The following is an 8,512-nucleotide window of genomic DNA, read 5'->3' on the forward strand; positions in this document are numbered from 1 at the left end:
CTGTTACACATGTGTAACAAGCCGAGTCTGTTACATACGTGTTACGGACTTGGTACACTGTAATTATGTAAGAAAGTACTTAGTATAACACAGTGTAACAACAAGTACTTAAATATGTTAGGCTATAAGGTCTGCAGTTACACATGGTAAATGTGTATGTTCTGTAGCATTACTTGTATGTAACATAAAATAAAGTGCATCAAGATTGTACTTAGTGCACTTCCTGTGTATCTACATATGTTATCCATCTGAATTAACCCACTAGTTCATAGCTTAAATACATGCATTAGCTTGCTAATTACATTGCAATTACAAAATATTACACAGGTATAAGCTACGTAAAATAAAGTGTATCAAGAATGTACTTAAGTGTACTTTGTGAATACATACCTTATCCATCTCTGCCTTACTTTGATTTAACTCACTAGTTCACAGCTTAAATGCATGCAGTAGCTTCTTAATTACATTGCAATTACACAGGTATAAGCTACGTAAAATAAAGTGCATCAAGAATGTACTTAAGTGTACTTTGTGTATACATACCTTATCCATCTCTGCCTTAGTTTGATTTTACTCACTAGTTCACAGCTTAAATGCATACAGTAGTTTCCTAATTACATTGTAATTACATAATATTACACAGGGATGAGCTACGTAAAATAAAGTGTATCAAGAATGTACTTAAGTGTACTTTGTGTATACATACCTTATCCATCTCTGCCTTAGTTTGATTTAACTTACTAGTTCACAGCTTAAATGCATGCAGTAGTTTCCTAATTACATTGTAATTACACAATATTACACAGGTATAAGCTACGTAAAATAAAGTGTATCAAGAATGTACTTAAGTGTACTTCATGTGTATCTATAAACCTTATCCAACTCGGCTTGTTACACATGTGTAACAGTAGCTGCCTATTACATGTGTGTAATTACAATCTGTAAGTACAGGCTGTTCCATAACTTAGTTACATGTTAAGTACATTTTGTTACATGTTATTACAACGTCTATTACTAAGTACCTAATTGAGTAATTACTCTGTATCAAGGGCACCGTAAAATAAAGTGTTACCGATTTTTTTTTTACTATGAAGTGTGTATGTGATAAGATTATACTTTGTCAATGATTAGATCCCCCTGTAATGGTCTCTTTGGTTTCTCCCGTTTCTACTGAGTAACTAATTACATCCACACCTGTGACTCATTTATACCTGACACACTCTGGCTGAAATGCATCAGTGTGCTGGTTTAGTTATTTTTTAATGTTTCTAGTGTGAGCCATGGTTTGAATAAAGGCTTTTTAACTTTATTGAACCAGAAGAAGTGCCTTGGATCTTTTTTTTCTATAAATACCAGTTTGAAACCCATGAGCACCTTCTTGTATTACTTAACAAGGTCCTTCAAACAAGCAGCGCTCCAAGATGTGTTCCTTGAACAGTTAGTCTTATTGTTTAAAAGTCTTGTTTTCTTCATTTACCACAAGTAACATGCATGTATATATTTACTGAACAAGTAATAATAAAGTAAAGATAATCTAAATGAATAGTAATGAATTTCCGCTATGAAGTATATTATATTACTGTATTATTATTGTTATTATTTTGAACATGTACAACTGTGCTGTGTTACCATTTAATTCGACAAATAAAGTGAGTGATTTAGCATTAAAGGGTCATGAAACCCCCCTCTTTCAGCTCAAGTCTACACTGTAAAAAATGTAACTATTATTTACAAAAAAAAATTTGGTTAAACATTTTTACACTAAAAAAAATGAGTACATTTTAAAGCTGTGAAATCAATTAAATATACTGTATGAATTGAGTAAATGCAACTAAAAAAAATAAGTAAATCTGAGTAACTTCATCTGGTACATTAACAAATAAAATTGAGTACGCCTCTGTATGCTGTTTTGCATTAAATAAAATGATTTAAAGCACAGTAATGATTTTATAGATAAAATAAAACATACACAAACCTGAATTTCACAGAGGAAATGCACCAATTCTGTGACGCTGAGAAGAGAACTGTTGTTCTGGAGACTGGAGAGTTCAAACAGCGCGCGCTCACTCAACCAACCGTCGAGTTGTCGTCACGTCAGAGGGTGGGGGTGAATTGTTTTAATTGAGTAAACTTACTCAATTTCATAAGAGTGTGTTAAATATATTAATAATATTGATTTGAATTAAGTAATATTTTTGTTTGTTGAAACAGATCAGTTTAATTCATCATTCTCAAATATTTTGATAGAAATTTCACAAATATATTAAGTATATTGTATAGAAATAATTGGTTAGTCAAATACTAAATCATTTTATTGAAAAAAACTTAAATATATCTGTAAATTTTTGATGAAATTAACTGTTGGATTTTTACTCAATTATTTTGGTATGTTTAACTCAAACAATCAAGTAAACGATATTCAGAGATTTTATTAAGTTAATAAAGTTAAAAATTTCTGTCATATTTACTAAGCCACAGAATTATTTTTTACAGTGTAGCTCACAATCTTTTTGAAAAATGCAACTTAATTGGGTGTGGTTGGTGTGAGAAGAAGGGAGAGGAGTGGGTGTGGTATGGCACGGCAGGGGAGAGGGGAGGGGGGAAACTGTCATCGCCAGTGGACCATGCATATCGACTGTCACTAAAAATCAGTGGTAAAACTTGAGGAAATGCTAGATTTTCTTTATAGCTGGCAAAGTTAAAGTCTAATGAAATACACTGACACCTTATTTTTGTCCTTTCAAAAGTAACTGAATGCCCTGCTACATATATTAGCCTACAGTAATTATAATTGTATTTAGAACATATAAATTTACATGTATATATATAATTATGTCATTATAAAATATATATTTGTTTATATACACGCTATAATGCATATGTTTGAAAATAATACATTTTCCGCTTAAAAAAAACGTTCAGTAGCCTAGATCTACGCGCCCCCTAAACTCACATAATAAAGATGGACAGTGACATAGAAATTTGCACAAATTAAGCATACGTTCCATACAATTGAGGTATTATCGAAATATCTAAATTTTAATAACGAGTGATTATTAGTGATTAACAAAAGGAAAGTAAAACGGCCAGGGCTACATTTTAGACACACACCCACCTCTGAAGCGATAGAAAAGTCCTCGGGACCGCATCACTCGCAAGACGAAACCTGCATTGGTGTAATTTACAAGGCCGAAGTCCACCATTCTCCTGCTACACACACATAGTTTAGATGTGTCCGTGGTTGATGGTCAGAGTCTAGCCCTGGCAGCATCGCTGGGAAAGATGCACTGGAATTTTTGCACCACGAAAACAAGCGCGCGTCCCATCATTGCCTTTCTCATCTACTACGCAATATCATAGTTTGACATGTCTGTCATTGGATAGTTCCACGTCGTGGTGTCATGAATAATTAAGAGCAAGTGTCTTCTCATTGGATAAGAAAACTCAGTCATGAATAATTATGAGACACCGATGAGTCATCAAAGTACTACAGTGCTGTGATGTGGACACGGTGAAGATTTAACCATTTTCCCCTACTATTAAATCTAACAGATGGTAACATTGTCTTCAATGGTGTTCAACACACATACCTCTGTTAAAATCTCAGAAAATTTGGTTTTAGGGTTTCATGACCCTTTAAACATTACGTTACTTGCGGCTAATTCGTTAGAATAAAATAAAATGTATCAAACGTAATGGTTATAAAACTATATTTCATTACCTCATCCATGAACATGATTTGAGTCCCGTCAGATTGATTCCCATTGGCAGTGGAGGTGAAGACGACAACTCCCATGATTCCACACTAGCCTGTGTTATTGCTTTGAATATGGTCAAAATTACATACTGTGCCTTTACCTTTTTATAATAATGTACGGCTGACATGGTTCCCTGTAGGCTATTGTTCACAGCATTAGTTTAGACAGATGTTTTTCCTTGAGAAACAAAATAACACACTGTACCTGATATACAGTATTTCAAAATGAATCAACATTGAATCTAATCGAAATCCAGATTGAAATCAAACCGCAAGCTTATCGAATCAAATCTATTTGTGAAATTTGTGTTACTATAATTCTCACTCCAAGCTGAACTCAAAAGTTGGCAGCACTGGTCTAGAGACTGGTGTGATTTCTCAAAACTATTTCAAATCTATTTTACTGATGGTCATATCAGATGGTTTAAAGTTTCTCTTCATGTGTTGATTTATTTTCTCACAAGTTGATTAACGACTGTATTTTACTTTTATTTCTGTAAAATTAAATTGACACGAGATTATTGTTACCAATGCATATAAAAATAAAAAATGAAAGTGAAATTTCCAAGCATTTGGAATGAAATTAAATTTATTTTGAAGAAGTGCAGATCTTATTGTGAACGATTCATTCATGTACACATTTTTTTATACATAGTCATTGTATAATAGTCCTGCACTATTTCTTTTCTGATTATCTATTACACTTGGTAACACTACGTAAGAAAAGATCTGTCACTATTTCCTTTTTCATTTCGACTTTATTTACCACGCTTTATACAATACAGATTGTTTCAAAGCAGCTTTACAGTGATAAACAGGAAAATAATGATCAATGATGCAAACAGAAATCAATTCTGCTGTAAAGCAGATCTAAAAAGACAACAGTGTCATTGCCGTTTGTTGTTTAAAAAGTGATTTCTGTAAAAGGAAATATCTCCCTTTGCTTTGAACTTTGAGCGTCGTAACATTGCAGATGTTGTTTATGCTCAAACAGCAACATTACACACTAACTAAAGTTAAAAAAGTGAAATCATAATCAAGGACCCCTTTATTATCCATTGAAGTGCATCATTTATCTGGTATGGTGCTTTTTTAAAATTATGTTAGTATTATAATGCTTTTAATCATAATTTTATATTTTTTTCAATGCCTGCTACATAAGACAGTTTTGTGCATCCCATTTTTGAATGATGAAAATCTGTCACACTGTAACCAACTTATACCCTAAAATAAAAATATAAAAAATTTGAAAATGTTCTAAATAACGGTTTGAAAGCATCTAGTCTTGTTATTCTGTCAATCATTTTGTATGAATATATAAACAGCTGCTTGCCTCACAGTGATTTCATAATTTTCAGAGCTCAAGTAATAGGATAATATTCATATGAACATGAGGATTTCACTGGCAAGAAGAAGAACCCTTTTCACAGTGATTTCTGTAAAATAAATAATTTATCCAATTGACTCTAAATTGTTTTAACGGACATCAACAGAGTAAATCCTGCTAAGTTTTTTTATATTTCAATTAAAAACAAATTATGTACATTCATAACACTATACATTGTATTATATTACCTTTGCATCAAAAAAAAAAAAAAAAAAAAAAAAAAAAAAAAAAAAAAAGAGTTACGGCTGTGAGGGTTTTCTAATACAGTGTGCGAGTGACAGATAAACTGACATCTTTCTCTCTTCTGACTGCTGTTATAAATCCCTCTCTATTTTTTACCTCTTTTTGAAAGTTGTGAAAACTCTATTGTGGAGTTTTTCTTTTGCCATTTGAACAAATGGAAACACACAAAAATATATTTAATGTAGTCTCTCATTCACCGCTATAGAAGTTTCCCCAAATATGACGACTTCTGCTTCTGAGAAACCCGGAAATCTGAAAAGGGTCTATGACTAAAATGTGTCGACACTTTATGTTGTCTTGCATATTGTAAACGTGGATTTAAACATACTTTCATTATTATGACTTATGAATGAAATCAGAAATCAGATTTTTAACCCTTATGTGTCAATGTATAAAGTTACTCTGAGGTCTTTAGAGGACAAAAATGTCCATGTCAAAAAATAAACTGTCATAAAAATTTGAAGCTTCGGAGCACAAATTTAATTCTGAAGACCCTCAAGAAGAAGAAGACTCTTGGAAGATTATATTGTTGAAAAAAAGTTACAAAAGTGAAAAAAGAAAGAGTTAGAGGTTTAAATTTATTAAAATGATTTATAATTTTTTTTATATATAAAATGTAGCATATATTTAATAAAACATGTTAAACTCAAAAATTGCTACCAAATAAAAGCCATGAATCTAAACAAGTTGTGTTTTAAATAATAATAATAAAAAAAAGCTTTCAGTGAGATTTAGTTTGGGTTCAGTACTAAACTTTCCCCATTAAATGCCAGCACTGGTATAATCAACGTGTTGACTATTTCCTGCCGTTGTTCTTGTCTCATGCCTTGCCATGCCTTTGTTTTATGTTTGTTTATGTTTTGAAAAGTAAAGTTTGCGTTTGGGTCCTCACCAGCTTGCCTCCAGTGGTTTGATTACGTTACAGAATACTAGACCACATCATGGACCCAGCAATCCGCCTCTTCCGCCTCAGCCAGGGAAACCGTCCAGTCGAGGATTACATGAAGGAATTCTGTGAGCTTTGCCATGGGGAGGATTTCAATGATGCTGTGTTAAAGGACATGTTCCGCTATGGACTCAATGAATCACTTTACCAGCTCATGCCAGCCAATACCCCTCGTAACACTCTGGTGGAGTATATTGACTTTGCCCTGATGTGGAGCGGCTCGTCGTTCACTGTAGGCTTTGCGGATGAGGAGCCCCGCAAGCCCATAGTATCCTCTGAGCCTGAGCTTCACGTCAGTCCCGCTGAACTTGAGTTTCCTCACATCACGCCAGTCCTCACGTCACGCCAGTCCTCAGACCGGCCACCAGATCGGACTCTGGACGTCCGAGATTACTATCCAGCATGACAGACCCACCGCTGGCGTCAGTGCGATCGGCTAGAAGGGCCGCTACCAAGCACAACCCAGGGTCTCATCCCGCCGAGACCGCCCGTCCGGGGTCTCATCCCGCCGAGCCTGAGCTTCACGTCAGCCCTGCCGATCCAGAGACTGTTCACGTCACGTCTGCCGATCCAGAGACTGTTCACGTCACGTCTGCCGATCCAGAGACTGTTCACGTCATGTCTGCCGATCCAGAGACTGTTCCCGTCACGTCTGCCGATCCAGAGACTGTTCACGTCACGTCTGCCGATCCAGAGACTGTTCACGTCAAGTCTGCCGATCACAAAATCCAGTGTCTCCGGACAAGATGGCGTCCGCCGAGCCAGTGTCTCCGGACAAGATGGCCGCCCCGAGCCAGTGTCTCCGGACAAGATGGCCACCCCCGAGCCAGTGTCTCCGGACAAAATAGCCGCCCCCACGTTGCCTTAGCCCTCAGAAGAGATGGCCGCCACGCCTGAACCTGAGCCCTCAGCAGAGATGGCCGCTGCCACGCCTGAACCTGAGACCTCAGCAGAGATGGCCGCCGCCACGCCTGAACCTGAGTCCTCAGCAGAGATGGCCGCCACCACGCCTGAACCTGAGTCCTCAGCAGAGATGGCCGCCACCATGCCTGTTCCTGAACTGGTGTCTGTTCCTGAACCGGTGTCTGTTCCTGAACCGGTGTCTGTTCCGTATTTGCTTTATAGGCCAAACCTGAGAAAATGTAGCCTGACTTCGTCATTCTCATATTCTAGTCAGAATGTGAGTCTGATACTGCTTCATAGGGCTTTGATTATGGAGCGTGTCTCAACCGAACCAGGAAAAAAAAAAACTCTGCACTCAATTGGATAGACCTACAACCAATCAGAGCAACGGAGTAAATGACGCATGTTCTTCATTCATATTTTCAACCAACAAAATGTTGCGGCTCTCTGTTCCTCTTTTAAAATGAATGCGCTGTGGATATCTTCTATAACAGACGCGATGGCGGAATCTACACATGATGTTTCATAAGCAAAGTTCGGGAGGAGCACGTACAAATAATCAATCCAATATCAACTTGTCATCAAACAATACCATGTCTAACGTTACCCTATCTATCAGCATGAGGAAGTATATTAATCACTCTGTCAACTTACCTAACACTCCTTGACAGTTTTTCAGCATCCCTCCACCACCCCAAATCCTCACTCTTGTCTTGGCTTGTTCTCTCACAACCAGGAACACGGGGGGAGTATGGCTACCGAGCCCACAGCCCTCTCCTCGGACAGCACGTCATATACGCATTTATTCTATCTGACTTATTTGTGTGAACTCGTTAAATCTCATATACGCATTTATTCTATCTGACTTATTTGTAAGTGTGAACCTGTGAAATCTCAATTCTGTCCATCATCGATTAAAGCCTGCCCTGGCAATTTGATTGGCTCGGCCTTCTGGGAGCCGAGCATAATCACTCCTCAATGAACTTCCTGACCAAAAAATGTTGTGGGCGGGGTTCGGGCTGGCACCCAGGCTAGAGAAAATGTATCTTTACAAACAGAATAAAAATGTTAAATGTTTGTTTGTTAAATGGCCTGGGATAAAAAACGAAATGTAGTTTTCAATGGGGACATTTTTGTCCTTAAGGTCCTGAGTGTAAATATTTTGTGTTACTAGTGTAAAATTGATTCATGAAAGAAAAAAGATTAGGGTGAAATAAGAAAATTCCAATAAAAGTAAACACTTGTGCCAAAAATGGATGAAATTGGCATTAACACA

Source organism: Squalius cephalus (genome assembly GCF_949319135.1).
Source record: "Squalius cephalus genome assembly, chromosome: 14".
Lineage (NCBI taxonomy): Eukaryota > Metazoa > Chordata > Actinopteri > Cypriniformes > Leuciscidae > Squalius > Squalius cephalus.